This window comes from Zophobas morio, unplaced genomic scaffold (assembly GCF_036711695.1).
Source record: "Zophobas morio isolate AGI-343-1 ecotype UQ-CSIRO unplaced genomic scaffold, CSIRO_AGI_Zmor_V1 ptg000021l, whole genome shotgun sequence".
NCBI classification, from domain to species: domain Eukaryota; kingdom Metazoa; phylum Arthropoda; class Insecta; order Coleoptera; family Tenebrionidae; genus Zophobas; species Zophobas morio.
The window spans coordinates 15,092,005-15,111,071 of record NW_026972126.1 but is presented as its reverse complement, the minus strand read 5'-3'; the positions used below and the strand labels follow the sequence as shown (position 1 = coordinate 15,111,071).

Genomic DNA, 19,067 nt, shown 5'->3' with positions numbered 1-19,067 from the left:
CTGAGAAGGGGTGGGTGGGTGGGTGGGGCTTATATTTTGTTGATTTTTTGTTAATATACGAAGTCTTCGTTTCTCAACAAGAAACTGACAGCATGTTTAATTATCCCATTGTTGAAAATAAACTCTGTATATTAAAAAAAAAATTAAGCCCCACCAACCCGCCCCGATCTCAACTTCGATGAGTTTTTCATTCCTAATCAGACCGAAGGGCGGAGTTTCAATGTAATATCAATATTTCTCTAAAAAATTCTACCCTTTGAAAAACATATTTAATATGGTAATTTCTCGTAGGGAAAAGGAGACTTTGCAAACTAAACTGCGCCCTTCAACTCATGATGAATAAAGCATTCATCACAATTGAGAAGGGGTGGGTGGGCGGGGCTTATATTTTGTACGTTTTTTATTAATATACGAAGTCTTCTTTTCCCAACAAGAAACTGAAAACATGTTTAACTTTCCTATTGTTGAAAGAAAAATATATATTAAAAGAAAACAAAGATACCGTTATTATACCGAGCAATTGTTTTTGCGAATATTTGAATGTTAAGCGAAAAAACTGACAGCGGATTCGTATACTAAAAGTGTAGGAGTATATTTTTGTACAAAATTCAACTCAGTTTTAAAATACGGTTCGTTGAGATGACGTCAACAAATTATTGGTGGGGATTATTAGCCAAATTCTGGCTAGCATTTAACCATCTACATGATATTTCTAAGATACAAAATTTGGCAACAAGCGGTCCAGCAACTTCGGAGATTACAGACAGACAGACAGACGGAAATGGTAGACTACTTTTTTCGTACTGTAGGGGTCATGAATCGTCGAGAAAACATAAAAGTGGCAATTCGTCAGATGAACCAGATTACTATACTTCCTTAGCTTACGCTGGGGAAGTAAAAACTCAATTTTGAACTGAATATTTCTAAAATCTTCCTTCTGCACCATGGAAAAGCTATATTTTTTGAATTAGTACGTCGACATCTATATCGAATTTTTTGGTATTTTTAGGGACTTTTTCCCAAAGTACAATTTTTCGAAATTAATCCCTTATGAAAATTAGGACCCTATTTCGACAATTCTCGAAAACTACCTAAAGAGATTTTTTTTTAATATTTCGACCTCCGGAAGTTACTTTCGGTCTCATTTTTCCAGAATCTCCCAATGAAATATGACAATTTTTAGATTTAAAAAGAAATCGAATCTAATTTTTCTAAACTGTTGATCACAGACTTGCTTTTCGTGGGTTTTTAGGTAATTTGTTCAATTTTTCAATGTGATCCGTTTTGACCTGACCTGATCTTTCTTGACCAACTTCCAAGTTTACTCAAAAACATATTTTTTTTGTAGATTTCGACCTCTGGAACTTTTCTTCGGCCTCATTTCTTTGAAAACTTCTACTATTTTTCCAGAACCGCCTAATAAATTATGGCAACTTTTAAGAATTAAAAAAAATGAATTTCGAACAGAATACTTTTAAAACCTTGCATCGGAACCATAAACATGCTATATTTTTTGAATTAGTATGTTGACGTCTGTATTGAATTTTTTGGGTATTTTTAGATACGAAAAGCGCAATTTATCGATACTCATCTCTTAGGAAAATTTTGACCTTATTTCGACCAATTTTTTTGAAGATTTCGATCTACGGAAGTTACTTTCGGTCCCATTTTTCCAGAATTTCTGAATGAAATTTGACAATTTTTGGATTAAAAACGAGATTAATTTGAATTCAAATATTTCTAAAATCTTGCTTTTAGATCACAGACTTGCTTTTGTAGATTTTTAGATAACTTTATCAACAGTTCAATTTTTTAATATGACCTGACCTGACCTAACCTCACCTGACCTTTCTTGACCAACTTCGAAGTTTATCTAAAGACATATTTTGTAGATTTCCACCTATGGAAGTTTCTTTCGGCCTCATTTCTTTGAAAACGTCTACTATATTTCCAGAACCAGAAATTATGGCAATTTTTAGAAATAAAAAAAAATGACTTTCAAACAGAAAATTTATAAAATCTTGCTCCGGAACCATAAACATGCCAATTTTTTTAATTAGTACACCGACATCTGTATCCAATTGTTGGGGTATCCCTTACGAAAACTTGGAACTTATGTCGACCATCTTTGAAAACTACCTAAAGACATGTTTTTTAAGATTTCGACCTCCGCAAATTACTTTCGGTCTCATTTTTTCGGAAACTACTAACATTTTTCCAGAACCCCAAAATGAAATGTGGCAATTTTTGGATTTAAAAAGAGATTACTTTCGAATCAAATATTTCTAAAGTCTTGCTCCTAGACCACAGACTTGCTTTTTCTAGATTTTTAGGTAACTTTATTAGAGTTTAATTTTTCAATATGACCTGACTTGACCTAACCTAACCTGGACTGACCTGACCTTCCTTGACCAACTTTGAAGTTTGCCTAGACATTTTCTTGTAGATTTCGACCTGTGGAAGTTTCTTTCGGCCTCATTCCTTTTTAATCCTCTACCATTTTTCCAGAACCGCTCAATAAATTATGGGAATTTTTATGAATTTAAATTTGAAACAGAATATCTCTAAAATCTTGCTCCGGAACCATAAACATGCTAATTTTTTTAATTAAGTAGTACATCGACATCTGAATCGAATTGTTGGGGTATTTTTAGAGACCTTTTCCAAAAGCGCAATTTTTCGATACTCATCCCTTACGATAATTTGGAACTTATTTAGACCATGTTCAAAAACTACCTAAAGAGACTTTTTTTAAGATTTCGACCTCCGCAAATTACTTTCGGCTTTCGGTCTCATTTTTTCGGAAACTACTAACATTTTTCCAGAATACATCAATGAATTGTGGCAATTTTTGGATTTAAAAAGAGATTACTTTCGAATCAAATATTTCTAAAGTCTTGTTCCTAGATCACATACTTGCTTTTTCTAGATTTTTAGGTAACTTTATTAAAGTTTAATTTTTCAATATGACCTAACCTGGCCTAACCTGACCTGAACTGACCTGACCTTTTTTGGCCAACTCGAAGTTTCCCTAAAGACATTTTTTTGTAGATTTCGCCCTGTGGAAGTTTCTTTCGGCCTCATTCCTTTTTAATCCTCTATCATTTTTCCAGAACCGCCCAATAAATTATGTGAAATTTTAGGAATTTAAATTTGAAACAGAATATTTCTAAAATCTTGTTTTTTGTAGATTTTTAGATAACTTTATCAACAGTTCAATTTTTCAATATGACCTGGCTTGACCTAACCTGACCTGACCTGACCTTTTTTGACCTACTTCGAAGTTTTCCTAAAGACATATTTTGTAGATTTAGACCCGTGGAAGTTTCTTTCGGCCTCATTTCTTTGAAAAACTACTATATTTCCAGAACTGCCCAATAAATTATGTCCATTTTTAGGAAATAAAAAAAATGGCTTTCAACCAGAATATTTCTCCAATCTGGCCCCGGAACCACAAACATGCTAATTTTTTTAATTAGTACGAGTGTTTCTTTTCTTTTGAAAACATTGAAAAGTATCATGGAGACCCCTAGTGTTTTAGGTTTTGAAGAAGTGAAAAGAATCTTGGGAACCCATAATGTTTGATTTTTTGAACATTAAAAAAAAATGGGTTCGTAGTGTTTTTTTAAGAATGTTAAAAGAATCTTGGGGGTCTCTGGTGCTTTACTTTTGTCAAAATTTTTCAGTCCCGAACGTTTCCTTGAAAAAAAATTAAAACAATGTTAGAGATTCCTCGTGTTTTAGTTTTAGAAGAAGCTGAAAGAATGTTGGGGTCCGTAGTGTCTTTTTTAACGAATTCAAAAGAATTTTGGTGTCATTTTTTCCAATTTAGAAGCCACTGGTTTCATTGAAAAAACAAAAAATTGAAAAAGTCGTCTGCTCACCAGTGTCTTTTTGTTAATAATTTAACAAATTCTTAGATCGTCCAGTTTCTAGTGTTTTTTTTTTGAAAATTTAAAAGACTGGCGCTATAGTGTTCTGAGGTTTTGAAGAAATCTTGAGAACTCCTAGTATTTTAGTTTTTGAAGAAGTAAAAAGAATCTTGGGAACTTTTAATATTTGATTTTTGAAGAATTTCAAAGAAATTTGGGGTCAGTAATGTCTATTTTTTTTTCAATTAAAAATTCCCTAGTTTCATTTGAAAAAAAAAATTGAAGCATTTTTGAGTTGAGCTTTTACTTTACAAAATTTTGTGATGAGGCCATCAATATTTTTGCAAGGACATGTATAGGTACTCGTATCAACTTCCTGATTTAATCAATAAAATAAATTGATACATTCATTAATTTTTTGAGTCACCTGTATAAGCAAATTAAAAAAATATGAATGCAATGATAAATCACCAATAAAAACTCATCATATTTTGCACATTTCGGGTAGATTTAGGAATTTAATTCGTTACTATGGCAATTTGCAATTTAACACTTAAATTTCACAAGTTTTTACAAGATTAATAGGGGTAAAATCAGTTTTATCTTAACAAGTACTAGGCCCGCCCACCCGCCCGCTATTTATCCAAAAGAAATGTCATTTGCCAAAATCAGTCCTATCTTACCAAGTACTAGCCCCACCCACCCGCCCCCTATTTTGTCAAAGGATATGTCATTTGCCAAAGTCAGTCTCTTCTTGACAAGTACTAGCCCCGCCCACCCACCCCCTATTTTCTCAGAGGATATGGCATTTGCCAAAATAAGACTTATGTTAGCAAGTACTAGCCCTGCCCACCCGCCTTTTATTTTCTCCAAGGATACTGCTTACTAGCACTTGCTAAGTTAAGTCTTATTTTGGCAGATGACGTATCCTATGACAAAACAGGGGCGGGTGGGCGGGGCTAGCACTTGCTAGCTGCCTAGTTAAATGAAATATTATAATTTGAATGCAATGAAAACTCACAAGTAAAAACATGATATTTTGCACATTTCGGATACATTTTGGAAATTTGTAATTTAACATTTAAATTTCACAAGTTTTTACAAGATTAATAGGGGCAAACTCATCCCTTACGAAAATTTGGACCTTATTTCGACCACCTTCGAAAACTACCTAAAGAGAGCATCTCATTTGCCAAAATCACTTTTATTGGTAGACAGTTACTAGCCCCGCCCACCCACCCTCTCTTTTCTTAGAGGGTATGTCATTTACCAAAATCGTTCTTATTTTAGCAGGTACTAGCCATAAAGCATAAATATTTTTTTTTTGACTGTCGAAACCCCCGTACATAGCTTGCTGAAGAGTTAATCCGGCATTTTCCAGACACCCGGTATAATACCACCAACGAAAAATTTTAAAATGAAACCGGTGTAAGCTAAGGAAGCATTTTAGTAGAGTACATTTCATGTTTTCTAGACGTTTCATGGCCCTAGAGCATGAGAAAATAGGTATCCCATTTCCGTCTGTCTGTCGCCTCTATCAATATAGACAAATAATTTAGGAACGAGCCAATTGTTGCCAAATTGTATACGTATGCTAGGAATATCGTGTAGTGTAGATGGTAAAACGCCCACAAATTTTTTTTAGTCATCCCCCACCAACAATTTGATGACGTTATCTCAATATTTTGCTTGGTAAATGCCACTGAAACTTATAAAATACTCCTGTTTCGAATCCGCCTTGAGCATCTAGATTTTCTCAAAAAAATTCGATCTCCTTTTTTTTTCTGTTTTTTAATTTATAGAGTTTAGAAAATAAATAAAACCTGATGACGTCCCTCAAATTCTCTTGAATAAATCTGGCTTAAATTCTTTTCATTTCATTGTCGATTTTTATAGAACCTAGAAATTAGTTGGGACATTCACGACCGGATTAATGATCTCAACTCTATCCACTTAATTGCGACTTGCTTCAAGAGTAATTCGATGAGACTTTTATGGAATTAATTTAATTTTGGATGAACCAAGTCTTCGGTTTTGCAAAGAAATATCCCTCAAATTTTTTGCTGCTTTAACAAAAAAACAAAGTATTTAAACATTCACGACGCCTATTTCTCCTATTAGAAAGAAAATTCATTTCGGCACACCATTATTTCGTGATATTGATCGCTAACTATTTTTGTGGAATTACCAGTACGTTTAATAATAGTGAGAGCTTCGTAGGCTCGCAATAAATAAAACTTCTGTCCAATAAAACCGTCACATCTGCTACAAATTTTACTAAACAACCTGGATAAATTTCCACGATTTTCATTCTAATATTTTTTTAGCGTGAACTAACTTACTACAACAATATTGTTGAATCATCTGGCAAATTTAAGAATAACAGTTATTGAAATTTAATTGAAAAATTATCATAACGCGAAAAATGCATTCGTGCTGTTCGTGCCAGCCAGGAATTAAAAACACTCAGTCCAGCCCGAAACTCCTTCCACAACCATAAAACAAATAATGAATTTATTAATGAAGTTTACGACTTTACTCACCCGTCGGAAATAGGAGTTGTAAAGATCGCGTGAAACCACTTTGTATCACTCGCCCAGCCTTTACTAAAAATTCGCTAATTTGTCGTAAAAAAAGCATAAATATAAACACAAAAATCCCAAACATCTGTCAAATTTGTATCAAGTATAATGTCTACAACTAATAAAAGATCTTTATCTGGGTTTTATAGCCCTGTTTTTGTTTGTAAATTCATTAGAATGTATTTAGTCTTGTATAATAATATTTTTATTGTAACACTATTATTAGAAGTCTCACGTCAAACCGTTTCTTATGTATTTTTGTCGTAAGTAATAATTTCGTACGAATACGAATAATTAGTTTCGACGAATCTGACACGTTTTAAGACGCCGTCAAGTTTGATAGATTTTTTGTGTGAGAGAAAACTTCCAGCCATAAATCTTCCTTAGATTACGAAGACACTGGAAATGACACAAATCGTGAGTTACGCTCGACGAATTTTGGCAAAAAGCAAGATAAACGCCACTAAAATGTAATTTTTAGCTCCAGCTCGTGAATTTTAACGATATTTACTCTTGTAATAGTTGTACGGAGGAATTTCCACACCGCAACTACCTTTCTATTAAAATCCGGAACATTCAAACGCTGAGGTGAGGCCGTAAAATCGTTGATGGTCTCTAAAATCCGCATGAGTCGATCGTACTATTTTAAATGTATTACATGTATGAAATGTCGGCGTTCTTTCCACAGGAATTGTTTGTACTGGATGTCGGTCACATAAAAGTCTTATTCTTGCTTTCTTTGTTGTTTTTCGTAAGTGTGGTCCTCGAAGCGCTGAAATCCAGGAAAATCGAAATCGGATAAAACCCAATTGACCTCTCGCAAAGTGGGTTTATTGATTTATTAGTTGTTATTTTTCCGCGGAGATGATGGAACGTAGGTTTTGGAAGTGGGTTTTGTCAAATTTTAAAAGCTTTGTAATTTTTGGCCAGCGTGGAGGAGTTTTATTTATCTGTGAGTGGTATCGGCGGACATTTGTCACACAGGGTTCATTTTTTCATTTATTTTTCATTTATCTTATGGTCTGTGTTAACAATCCATCAAAAAATATGGGGAGAATAATGGTTGTTTACGGGAAAAGTGGGAAAACGTGTTGTTACCATTCCGGTGCCAAGTTTGTTCGTAATGGACTATTAAAGAAAATGGATTTAAATAACTGAAGAATATTTATGTTTATGTCATTAACTTATTACCCACTTTAAAGTAATAAAATGAGTGAAATTTGTACTACCTTAGTATGAAAATTATAAATCCAATTTTATTTGTATTTTAGGAATATCGTACTCGATTGAAGTTTCATAAAATAACATCCCCCTATGCTTGTGGTTTATGAATCCGCCTTAATTGTTTTATCTTAGACATCCAGATTTTCGCAAAAAAAGTCAAAGCCGATTTGGAGCTTACTTTTCTTCTTGCACTACGAAGTAAAATTTTGCCAAGTTAAATTTTGTCATTTTTAAACCCTTGCAGGTAATTTTTATTTTTTCTTCCCTTGTGTCTATTTTTAATTTTTACTTGATGTTTATTGCAAAAATTGTGAGACACTAAATTTTAGTGTAAATTACTCACGAAATTAAAAAAATGGTGTAAATTCATTTATGCAGAATTTATGCACCTTCTTAAAAAAACATTTGGCGCTCCCGAGAAGATTCTACATTAAAAAAAAAAGAGTTGGGACCCCCGAGAAGGTTCTATATTTTTTTTTACATTTTACATTTTTAAAATAGACCGTTGGGACACCCGAGACGGTTTCACATTAAAAAAAAGACATTTAGGAAATCCTAGAAGGTTTGTACATTTTTCAAAAAGACAGTTGGGACACCCGAGAAGGTTTTACATTTTTACAAAGACAGTTAGGACCGCCGAGAAGGCTTTACATTTTTAAAATAGACAGTTGGGACTCCCGAGAAGGTTTTACATTTTTAAAATAGACAGTTGGTACCCCCGAGAAGGTTTTAGATTTTTAAAATAGACAGTTGGAACCACCGAGAAGGTTTTACATTTTTAAACTAGACAGCTGGGACACACGAGAAGGTTTTACATTTTTAAAAAGACACTTGGGACACCCGACAAGGTTTTACATTTTTAAAATGGACAGTTGGTACCCCCGAGAAGGTTTTAGATTTTTAAAATAGACAGTTGGGACCCCCGAGAAAATTTCACTTTTTTAAAGTAGACATTTAGGATCCCGGAGACGCTTTTCCAAAAAAAAAACAATTGAAACCCCCGAGAAGGTTTCATATTCTTAAAAAAAAGACATTTGGGCCTCTCGAGAAGGTTTTTCGTTTTCAAAAAGATATTTAGGAACTCCGAGAAAATTTTACATTCTTAAAAAAGACAGTTGGGACCCCCGAGAAGGTTTTACATTTTTAAAATAGACAGTTGGAATCCCCGACAAGTTTTCATATAAAAAAAGATATTTAGGAACCCCGAGAAAGTTTTACATTTTTAAAATAGACATTTAGGACCCCCGAGAAGGTTTTACATTAAAAAAACAACAATTGAAACCCTCGAGAAGATTTCGTATTCCTAAAAAAAGACATTTGGGCCTCGCGAGAAGGTTTTACATTTTTAAAAAGACAGTTGGAACCCCTGAGAAGCTTTACATTTTTAAAATAGACAGTTGGGGCTCCCGAGATGGTTTTATATTTTTAAAATAGACAGTTGGGACCCCGAGAAGATTTTATTTTTTAAATATACAGTTGGGACCACCGAGAAGGTTTTACATTTTTAAAATAGACAGTTGGAATCCCCGACAAGTTTTCATATAAAAAAAGATATTTAGGAACCCCGAGAAAGTTTTACATTTTTAAAATAGACATTTAGGACCCCCGAGAAGGTTTTACATTAAAAAAACAACAATTGAAACCCTCGAGAAGATTTCGTATTCCTAAAAAAAGACATTTGGGCCTCGCGAGAAGGTTTTACATTTTTAAAAAGACAGTTGGAACCCCTGAGAAGCTTTACATTTTTAAAATAGACAGTTGGGGCTCCCGAGATGGTTTTATATTTTTAAAATAGACAGTTGGGACCCCGAGAAGATTTTATTTTTTAAATATACAGTTGGGACCACCGAGAAGGTTTTACATTTTTAAACTAGACAGTTGGGACCCTCGAGAAGGTTTCACATTAAAGAAAAGACATTTAGGAACCCCAAGAAGGTTATTACATTTCAAAAAAAGACAGTTGGGACCCCCGATAAGGCATTACATTTTTAAAATAGACAGTTGGTACCCCCGAAAAGGTTATACATTTTTAAACTAGACAATTGAGACCCCCGAGAAGGTTTTACATTTTTAAGATAGACAGTTGCGACCCCTGAGAATGTTTACATTAAAAAAAAACATGTAGGAACCCCGAGAAGCATTTACATTTTTAAAAACCACAGTTGGGACACACGAGAAGGATTTACATTTTTAAAAAAGACAGTTGGGACTACCGAGAATGTTTTACATTTTTAAAATAGACAGTTGGCACCCCGAGAAGGTTTTACATTTTTAAAAAAGACAGTTGGGACCCCCGAGAAGATTTCACTTTTTTAAAATATACAATTAGGACCCCCGAGACGGTTTTACAAAAAAAAAACAATTGAAACCCCCGAGAAGGTTTCATATTCTTAAAAAAAAAGACATTTGAGCCTCTCGAGAAGGTTTTTCGTTTTTAAAAAGACATTTAGGAACTCCGAGAAAATTTTACAATTTTAAAAAAGACAGTTGGGACCCCCGAGAAGGTTTTACATTTTTAAGATAGACAGTTGCGACCCCTGAGAATGTTTCACATTAAAAAAAACATGTAGGAACCCCGAAAAGCATTTACATTTTTAAAAACCACAGTTGGGACACACGAGAAGGTTTTACATTTTTAAAAAAGACAGTTGGGACTACCGAGAAAGTTTTACATTTTTAAAATAGACAGTTGGCACCCCGAGAAGGTTTTACATTTTTAAAAAAGACAGTTGGGACCCCCGAGAAGATTTCACTTTTTTAAAATACACAATTAGGACCCCCGAGACGGTTTTACAAAAAAAAAACAATTGAAACCCCCGAGAAGGTTTCATATTCTTAAAAAAAAAAGACATTTGGGCCTCTCGAGAAGGTTTTTCGTTTTTAAAAAGACATTTAGGAACTCCGAGAAAATTTTACATTTTTAAAAAAGACAGTTGGGACCCCCGAGAAGGTTTTACATTTTTAAAATAGACAGTTGGGATCCCTGAGAATGTTTCACATTAAAAAAAAACATGTAGGAACCCCCAGAATGATTTACAATTTTAAAAACCACAGTTGGGACACACGAGAAGGTTTTACATTTTTAAAAAAGACAGTTTGGACTACCGAGAAAGTTTTACATTTTTCAAATAGACAGTTGGCACCCCCGAGAAGGTTTCATATAAAAAAAGGACATTTAGGAACCCCGAGAAAGTTTTACATTTTTAAAACGGACAGTTGGGACCTCCGAGAAGATTTATCTTTTTTAAAATAGACATTTAGGACCCCCGAGAAGGTTTTACATTAAAAAAAAAAACAATTGAAACCCCCGAGAAGGTTTCATATTCCTAAAAAAAGACATTTGGGCCTCTCGAGAACGTTTTATATTTTTAAAAAGACAGTTTGGACCCCTGAGAAGCTTTACATTTTTAAAATAGATAGTTGGGACCCAGAGAATGTTTTACATTTTTTAAATATACAGTTGGGACCCCCGAGAAGGTTTTACATTGTTAAACTAATCAGTTGAGACCCCCGAGAAGGTTATTACATTTCTAAAAAAGACAGTTGGGACTCCTGAGATGGTTTTACATTTTTAAAAAGATAGTTGGGACCCCCGAGAAGGCTTTACATTTTTAAAATAGACAGTTGGAATCCCTGAGAAGGTTTTGCATTTTTAAACTAGACAGCTGGGACCCCCGAGAAGGTTTTACATTTTCAAGATAGGCAGTTGGGACCCCCGAGAAGGTTTTATTTTTTAAAATATACAGTTGGAACCCTCGAGAAGGTTTTACATTTTTAAACTAGACAGTTAGTACCTCCGAGAATGTTTCACATCAAAGAAAATACATTTAGGAACCCCGAGAAGGTTATTACATTTCTAAAAAAAAACATTTGGAACCCCTGAGAAGGTTTTACATTTTTAAAAAGACAGTTGGTACCCCCGAGCAGGTTTTACATTTTTAAACTAGACAGTTGGGACCCCCGAGAAGGTTTTGCATTTTTAAAATAGACAGTTGGGACTCCCGAGAAGGTTTTATTTTTAATACTGTTTAAATTTAAAATAATATCTTTAAAAATATTGATGAACATCCTTTCTCTATTAAACAGATACTTACCTTAGTTTGAGTCGACCTGTGCTTTATGAATCCGCCTTGTTTTATTACAATCATTTTTATTGTTTAAACCTCTTTCATAGACCCGCAGAGAATTTTATCTTATATTTGTTATCAGAATTACAAAGGAACTGTTAATTTTGTGAAACTTCTACGGTTTGTGTCTATGCAAAAACATTACAATAAAACTTACGAAAAAATACTACAAAACGAACTAAACAGTTCTTTTTTAAAAGGAAATATCTTTTTTTTCTATAGCAATTTACCATTTTTTGTATTTTTGTAAGATATTTTTTTTCATTGCAGTAATACAAAATAAAAAAAAATCGAGTACATACGGTTAGAAATATACTTGTTAATAGTGTTTCAAATTCTGTTGTCTTGTAAACTGATTACTGTTGAACCATATTTATATAATTAGGATTGTACTTGATGAATATTGTGAAATTTTTGATCTAATTTAAGAATATTGTATAGATAGTAAAATACTATAATAGCAATCACAATGTAAGAAAAATTAAATGACAAAAATGCAACTATCAAAGAGGAACTTTCAAAAACCTCTGGCTGTCTTTGATACTATTTTTATTGCTCTCTTGCTATTAATATAAAAGTTTGTTCTACAATTTAGAATTTTTTTGCGAAAACCTGGATGCTTGGGGTAAACAATGAAGGCAGATGCATAAACTAGACATACAGAAGTATGTTATTTTATAAAATTTAAACAGCATTTAGCATGCAAAATTTTGAGTTGACGTCATCAAATTACTGGTGGGGATGACTCGACAAATTTTGGTTAACGTTTTACCATCTACATATCTGATTGATATCTAATCATAATCAAATTTGAAAGCAACATTAAACAGCAAATTGTGAATGAACTATATTACATGTTTTTAAATTTGTTCTTAAAATATAGTAACTAATCAACAAATATTTGTATAATGGAAGGTAAAAGTAGCCACCATCATAATAACGAATTAGCAAAATTCACAAAATTTCAAAACCGTCTTAATGTACATTTTCACATACTTAAATCATACTATTTTGTATACAATATTAAAACTATTGGTGGAAATTATAATTTTAGTTTGAGAAATTCATCTTTATGTAATCCCTATGAAGTAAATGTTCAATTTTGTTTTTTTATCAGATTTACACTGTTTATAAAAAAAAACAAGAATGTTTTACCCTTTTACTAATAAAACACAACATCAAGAGAAGAGGCAGGAAAGTTGCATTTTTGCAGTCTACGAACTCTGAAACCTCAGCGAAATATGAAATCGAACACCTCAAAAAAAGATGCTATCCGACCGTTGTCAATATGCCTCGCAATTTTTTATTAAAGCTTTTCGAGAAAAAAAATCTCTTCCACTTATTTTAGGAAACATTGATATAATTTTTTGTGCCATTATACAACATATTTAAAAAATTGCCTGAAAACTTTTAAATACTTCTATGTATTTTTTTCCAACGATTAAGGCTGAATTTATATTTTATCCAAATTACTTACGAACTGTTTAAAAACACTTTTTTCTTTAGCTCAATTTAACTGTCTTACACTCTATGTGTATCAAATTCCGCTAATTACTAACGCTAAATCTGACCAGAATAGTAACACCAGCGCCCTAATAATTTCAATTGGTATTCCAGAGGGCACAGACATTTATCGCCGAGCAAACAAACAGAAGCCGCGATTAACACCGAGTGTAATGGCTAAGTTAATAATCCAAAATTTATTTTTATCGGTTCACTCACCGGAAATTTATATAAATAAACCATTATCGTACGTTATCATATTCGCAACAATTAAACGGGGCATCCATTGTCTTTAGGCCGCTCCTAAACAATAAGCTCGAGTTTTTCGTGTTATTAATATGTTCCTAACGACAGAATATAGCCCATCACAATGCCATACTGGATTTTTCAATTTAAAATAAAACGGTAAAAAATGAGAGACGTGTTGATCCTTTCGTAAAAAATATTGTTGTGGAGATAATTTACAACATACTCAAACACCACTTTATAGTTATTAGTTTGTGACACGCACTGATTTTATCTTATCTTAATAGTGGCATCAGATGGCAATTCATTACTATGTAATAATTAAATCAAAGGTCTTTTAACTGTACTCCGGACAAGATTGTTTTTTTTTTTGTTAACATTATCTTCAAACATTGTTTATTTCGTTCTCTTAATCACTTCCTCTTATTCCAATTCTTGTAGAAAATTGGCTTTGAATAAATAACTAAATTAAAGACAAAAATCTCCATTTCAAGCGTAAAATTGGTGGCATTCAAAACGAGAGCTTTCATGCTTTGAAAGGAGAGATACTGGAACAGGGTACAGTTTTCTAAAGATTCTAAATTTTGAATGTAAATTTTGGCTCCCGTGTTGGAATATATGCGCAAAATGTAAATTGTGAGCAAAAACCGTCGTACCCTTTCATATTGTGGGCAAGTTTCTACTAGATCAGGAATCAAACTCTATTATCCTAGCTTCAGCTTAATTAACACGGGACAATAAGGAGTAGCACTTTTTACAGACGTTCCTGAATTCTACTGAATAAATTAATTTTAATTATCGTGTTCAAGATAAAATACTACGACACAAAAAAGATAAAAGGGCGAAGCCATAATTAAGCGTGTGCTTGCAAGAAATTCGTTATTGCACCTCTTCTGCTTTCCTTTCGCATCCTCACCCCCAGATTTGGTCTGGAATAAATACGAGAAACAGCGTCTAGCTCGTGTCGCGTGGTAAATTGAGCAAAGCGATAAATTTCGGCGACTTTTCGTGTTTTGGGGAATCGAGAAGCGATTGAGGGGATTTTTACGAAGATTTGTGACAGGGATACGTCTCACTTTCACGCTCCGGTATTTTATTTACATTAAAATTTTCTCGATTTCCGCTGGCTTCTTCGGATGGAAAAATATTGGAGTGCGTTGCGGCTCGAAATGAAAAACATTGGAACAGGATTTTTTCCGACTGTGTCGGAAGTGACGTGGAGTGATTTTAATTAGCGTTTGATGGAAAACCGTTCGGACATATTGCGTGTGATGAAAGTGATCATAAAGTGTGAAATCGTCATTAAAAAACATTGTCAACCCAGATACTTAACGAGTGAGGGTTGTATGAAATTTTCGTTTATTATTACCCGTCGTTGGTGGTGGTTATCAGTTGGATTATTTGCTGTAATAAAGAATTACTTATTAAACTGTGGAAAGATTGCGCGTTAACAGACAGACTAACGGAAAAATGTTTAGTACAGACGTATTTTAAATTTCAAGAGCCTCTTCAAGAAATTTACATCTATTTATCACTTTTTCGTTGGTTCTTTCTCTAGTGACGATGAGACAGTAGACAACAGAAGCTTAATTGATACTGCTGTGTTTAATTAATAATCTACGTCACTTCCAAAATTAATTAATCAGTGTATTTATTCGTTAATACAAGGGGGAAATGTCGTGTCGAAAATTTCGATAATGCTTGAACATGACATAATATCGTTTCCTCATGAACAATACTTGCTTAACATTCGTCCCAATTTAATTTAATAATAGGGAGTTTAAAAATTACAGCATACTATAAATATGTTGCTTTTCAGTTAAGAAAGTAACCGAATTGGAATCATAAGTAACATTTTGCTATTTATTCAGGAAATAGACGATTTAATGGGGTAATATATAGGCGTAGGCGAAGACAATGGCGTTGGAGGCAATATTGTACGTGTAATTTGAAACACCCACTCCCAAAATCTTGAAAAAGTAGACTATAACAATCAAAATAGGAAATTGATTTAGGTTCTATGCTTGGCAAGTATTCCACGCACACTTTTGTAGAGTACTTGTGATTAAACTCGAGGCGGATGCATAAACCACAAGTATATATACATTTTTTTATATTTTTTGAAGAGTCGATAATGTGGCGAACTATCTTTATTTGTCTCTTGAAATCTAATTCGCACAATTTTTTAAGGTTTTTGATAAGTTTTACAAAAGCAAAATGTTTACACACCAGTATGAACATTTTGGATTTTTTTTGTACTTTTCCACCTCCAAAAGTTTTTCTTCCCCGTCATTTCTTCGATAACTCCTACCATATTTCCAGAATCACATTGAAATTTAATAGTTTTTTGGATTAAAAAATAACCAAAGTCATGAGAAAACCTATACTTTAGGAATTATCTCGTCGAATTTTAAAGCATATAATTTTCTGATGTTTTTTAAACAATTTTTCAAAACCAAATTTTTTAATAGCCCCTTCAAACTCCAGAAGTTACTTTTGGCCTCATTTCTTCCATAACTCTTACGATTTTTCCAGAATCGCCAACTGAAATTTGATAGTTTTTGAATTTTTAAAAAAATTGCATTTGAAACCGAATATTCTAAAATCTTGCCAGAAAACTTTAAAAATGTTATAGTTTTGAAATCAGAATGTCGAAATTTATATAACAGAATTTTTGAGGATTTGTAGACAACTTTTTCAAAACCAAAATTTTTCACTATTCTTATAAAATTTCGGAATTTTCAGAGCACCTTTAAAACATAAGTTAAGACATTTTCATGTACCTTTCGACCTTCAGAAGTTGCTTTTCGCCTCATTTTTTGCATAATTCTTACGATTTTTCCAGAACCGCCCATTGAAACTTATTGGTTTTTGGAATTTTAAGCAAAATTGCATTTGAGAACTAATATTTCTAAAATCTTGCCCCGAAATCTTACAAACGCTTTTTCGAATCAGCACATCGAATTTATGTCCCAGAATTTTTGAGGATGTTTAGACAACCTTTTCAAAACCAGAATTTTTCATTACTCTCATAAAATTTCGGCATTTTTAGAACACCTTTGAAACCTAAGTAAAAACATTTTCATGTAATTTCAGCCTCATTTGTTGGAGAACTTTTGCAATTTTTTCAGAATCTCATTGATATTTGACAGTTTTTTGGATTTAAGAAAAAGGCATTTCAAACTAAATATTTCCAGCCTTGCCTCTAGACTATAAAAGTTCTATACTTTTGGAATCAGCACAATTTATATCCTACAATTTTTTGATGATTTTTTGACAATTTTTTCAAAACCAAAATTTTTCCATTTCTTATGAAAACTTTTGATATTTTCAACGACCTTTCAACCTTAACCAAAGACATTTTCTTGTTTACTTCGACCTCCAAAAGTTCCTTCCGGCCTTATTTCTTCGATAACTCCTACCATTTTTTTCAGAATCTCCCAGTGAAATTTGACAGATTTTTTGATTTTTTTAATGTACTTCAAACCAAATATTATAAAATTTTGCTTGTGGGTCAAAAAACTCTATACTTTCCGAATTAACACATCGAAATCTATATCCTATAATTTTTTATGATTTTTAGAAAACTTTTTCAAAACCAAAATTTTTCAACTTACGAAAATTTCGGAATTTTGTGACCACCTTTTTAACTTAACTAAAGACACTTTCATGAACATTTCGAACTTCAGAAGTTACTTTCAGCCTCATTTCGTGGACAACTACTAAGATTTTTCCAGCATAGCCCACTGAAATTTGACAGTTTTTTGGAATTACCAAAAAATATATTTCAAACTGAATATTTCTAAAATTTTGTCTTAGGGCGATAAAAACGATATATTTTTGGAATTAGAACGTCTAAATCTATACCCTAGAATTGTTTGAGGATTTTCGGACCGGTTCTTCAAACCCAAAATTTTTCAAATTTTTCCGACATCAAAATTTCGAAAATTTTCGACTGCCTTCGGAACTTAACTAAAAACATTTTCATAAACATTTCGACTTTAGAAGTTACTTTTGACATCATTTCTTCAATAATTCTTAGGATTTTTCCAGAAACCCCCATTGAAATTTTATGGTTTTTGAATTAAAAAAAAAAATGCATTTGAAACCAAATAGCTCTAAAATTTTGCCTCGAAACTTTAAAAACGCTATATTTTTGAAATCAGCATTTCGAAATTTGTATTTTTAAATTTTTGAGGACTTTAAACAACTTTTTCAAAACCAAAATTCTCACTACACTTATAAAAATTTAGGAATCTTTAGAGCAACTTCGAAACTTATGTAAAGACATTTTCACGTACGTATCGACCGTTAGAAGTTACTTTCGGCTTCATTTCTATGGTAACTCCCAGCGTTTTTCTTAGAATAGCCCTTTGAAATTTGACAATTTTTTGGATTAAAAAAAAATTGCGTTTTAAATCGAATATTTCAATAATCTTACCCCACATAACTAAAAATGCTATATTTTTAGAATCAGCACGTTTAAATCTATATCCCAGAATTTTGTGACGATTTTTGAGCCACTTTTTCAAAATCAACATTTTTCAGTAACCCTTATGAAAATTTTTGAATTTTTCGACCACCTTTGATTTTTAAGTACAGACATTTGCTTGTTCATTTTGGGACTTAGAACTTAATTTCGGCCTCATTTCTTCTATAACTCCTACCATTTTTCCAGAATGGCCTAAAGAAAATTGAAAGTTTTTTGGAATAAAAAAATCATTTCAAACTAAATATTTCTAAAATCTTGTCCCAGGACTGTAAAAACAACATATTTTTGGAATTAGCATGTCTAAATGTATATCCTAGAATTTTTTGAGAATTTTCGGGCCGATCTTTCAAACCCAAAATTTTGAAAATTTTTCCGTTATGAAAATTTCGGAAATCTTCAGCCGGCTTCGAAACTTAACTACAGATATTTTCATGTACATTTCGACCTTAAGAATTTACTTTTGGCCTCATTTCTTACGATATTTAAAAAAAAATTGCATTTGAAACCGAATAGTTCTAAAATCTTACCCCAGGAACCTAAAAATTCTATATTTTTGGAATAAGCACGTCGAAACCTATATCCCGTAATTTTAATAAGCTTTTTGGATAATTTTACAAAAGCAAAATTTCGAAATTTTTCACCATTTCAAAGTGAATATTCCTAAAATCTTGTCCCAAGACTACGATATATTTTTGAAATTAGCACGTCTAAATCTATAACCAAAAATTTTTCAAATTTTTCCGATATGAAAACGTTGGAAATTTTCGACCGCTTTCGGTACTCGACCAAAGACATTTTCATGTACATTTCGACCTTCAGAAGCTACTTTTGTCCTTATTTCTTGGATAACTCTTACGATTTTTCCAGAATCGCCCATTGAAATTTATAGGTCTTTTTTTTGGATTTTTTAATTGTATTTGAGACCGAATATTTCCAAAATTTTGCCCCGAAACCTTAGAAACGCTATATTTTTGGAATGGGCACGTGGAAATTTATATCCTAGAATTTTTGAAGATTTTTA

General features: G+C 32.6%; 1 protein-coding gene across 2 annotated transcripts in view; it reads right to left on the bottom strand.

The window, feature by feature from the left end:
* LOC135131564 (neuropeptide CCHamide-1 receptor) overlaps nucleotides 1-19,067 on the bottom strand; it is a 229,564-nt gene that overhangs the window by 202,924 nt on the left and 7,573 nt on the right. The window contains exon 1 of one of the 2 annotated variants that reach the window (XM_064059370.1): nucleotides 6,416-6,529. The exons of the other annotated variant lie outside the window; for it this stretch is intronic. The gene's annotated coding sequence lies outside the window, so the exon portion shown is untranslated. Of the gene's footprint in view, nucleotides 1-6,415; nucleotides 6,530-19,067 lie in introns of those variants that run through there. 2 annotated transcript variants of the gene reach the window in all.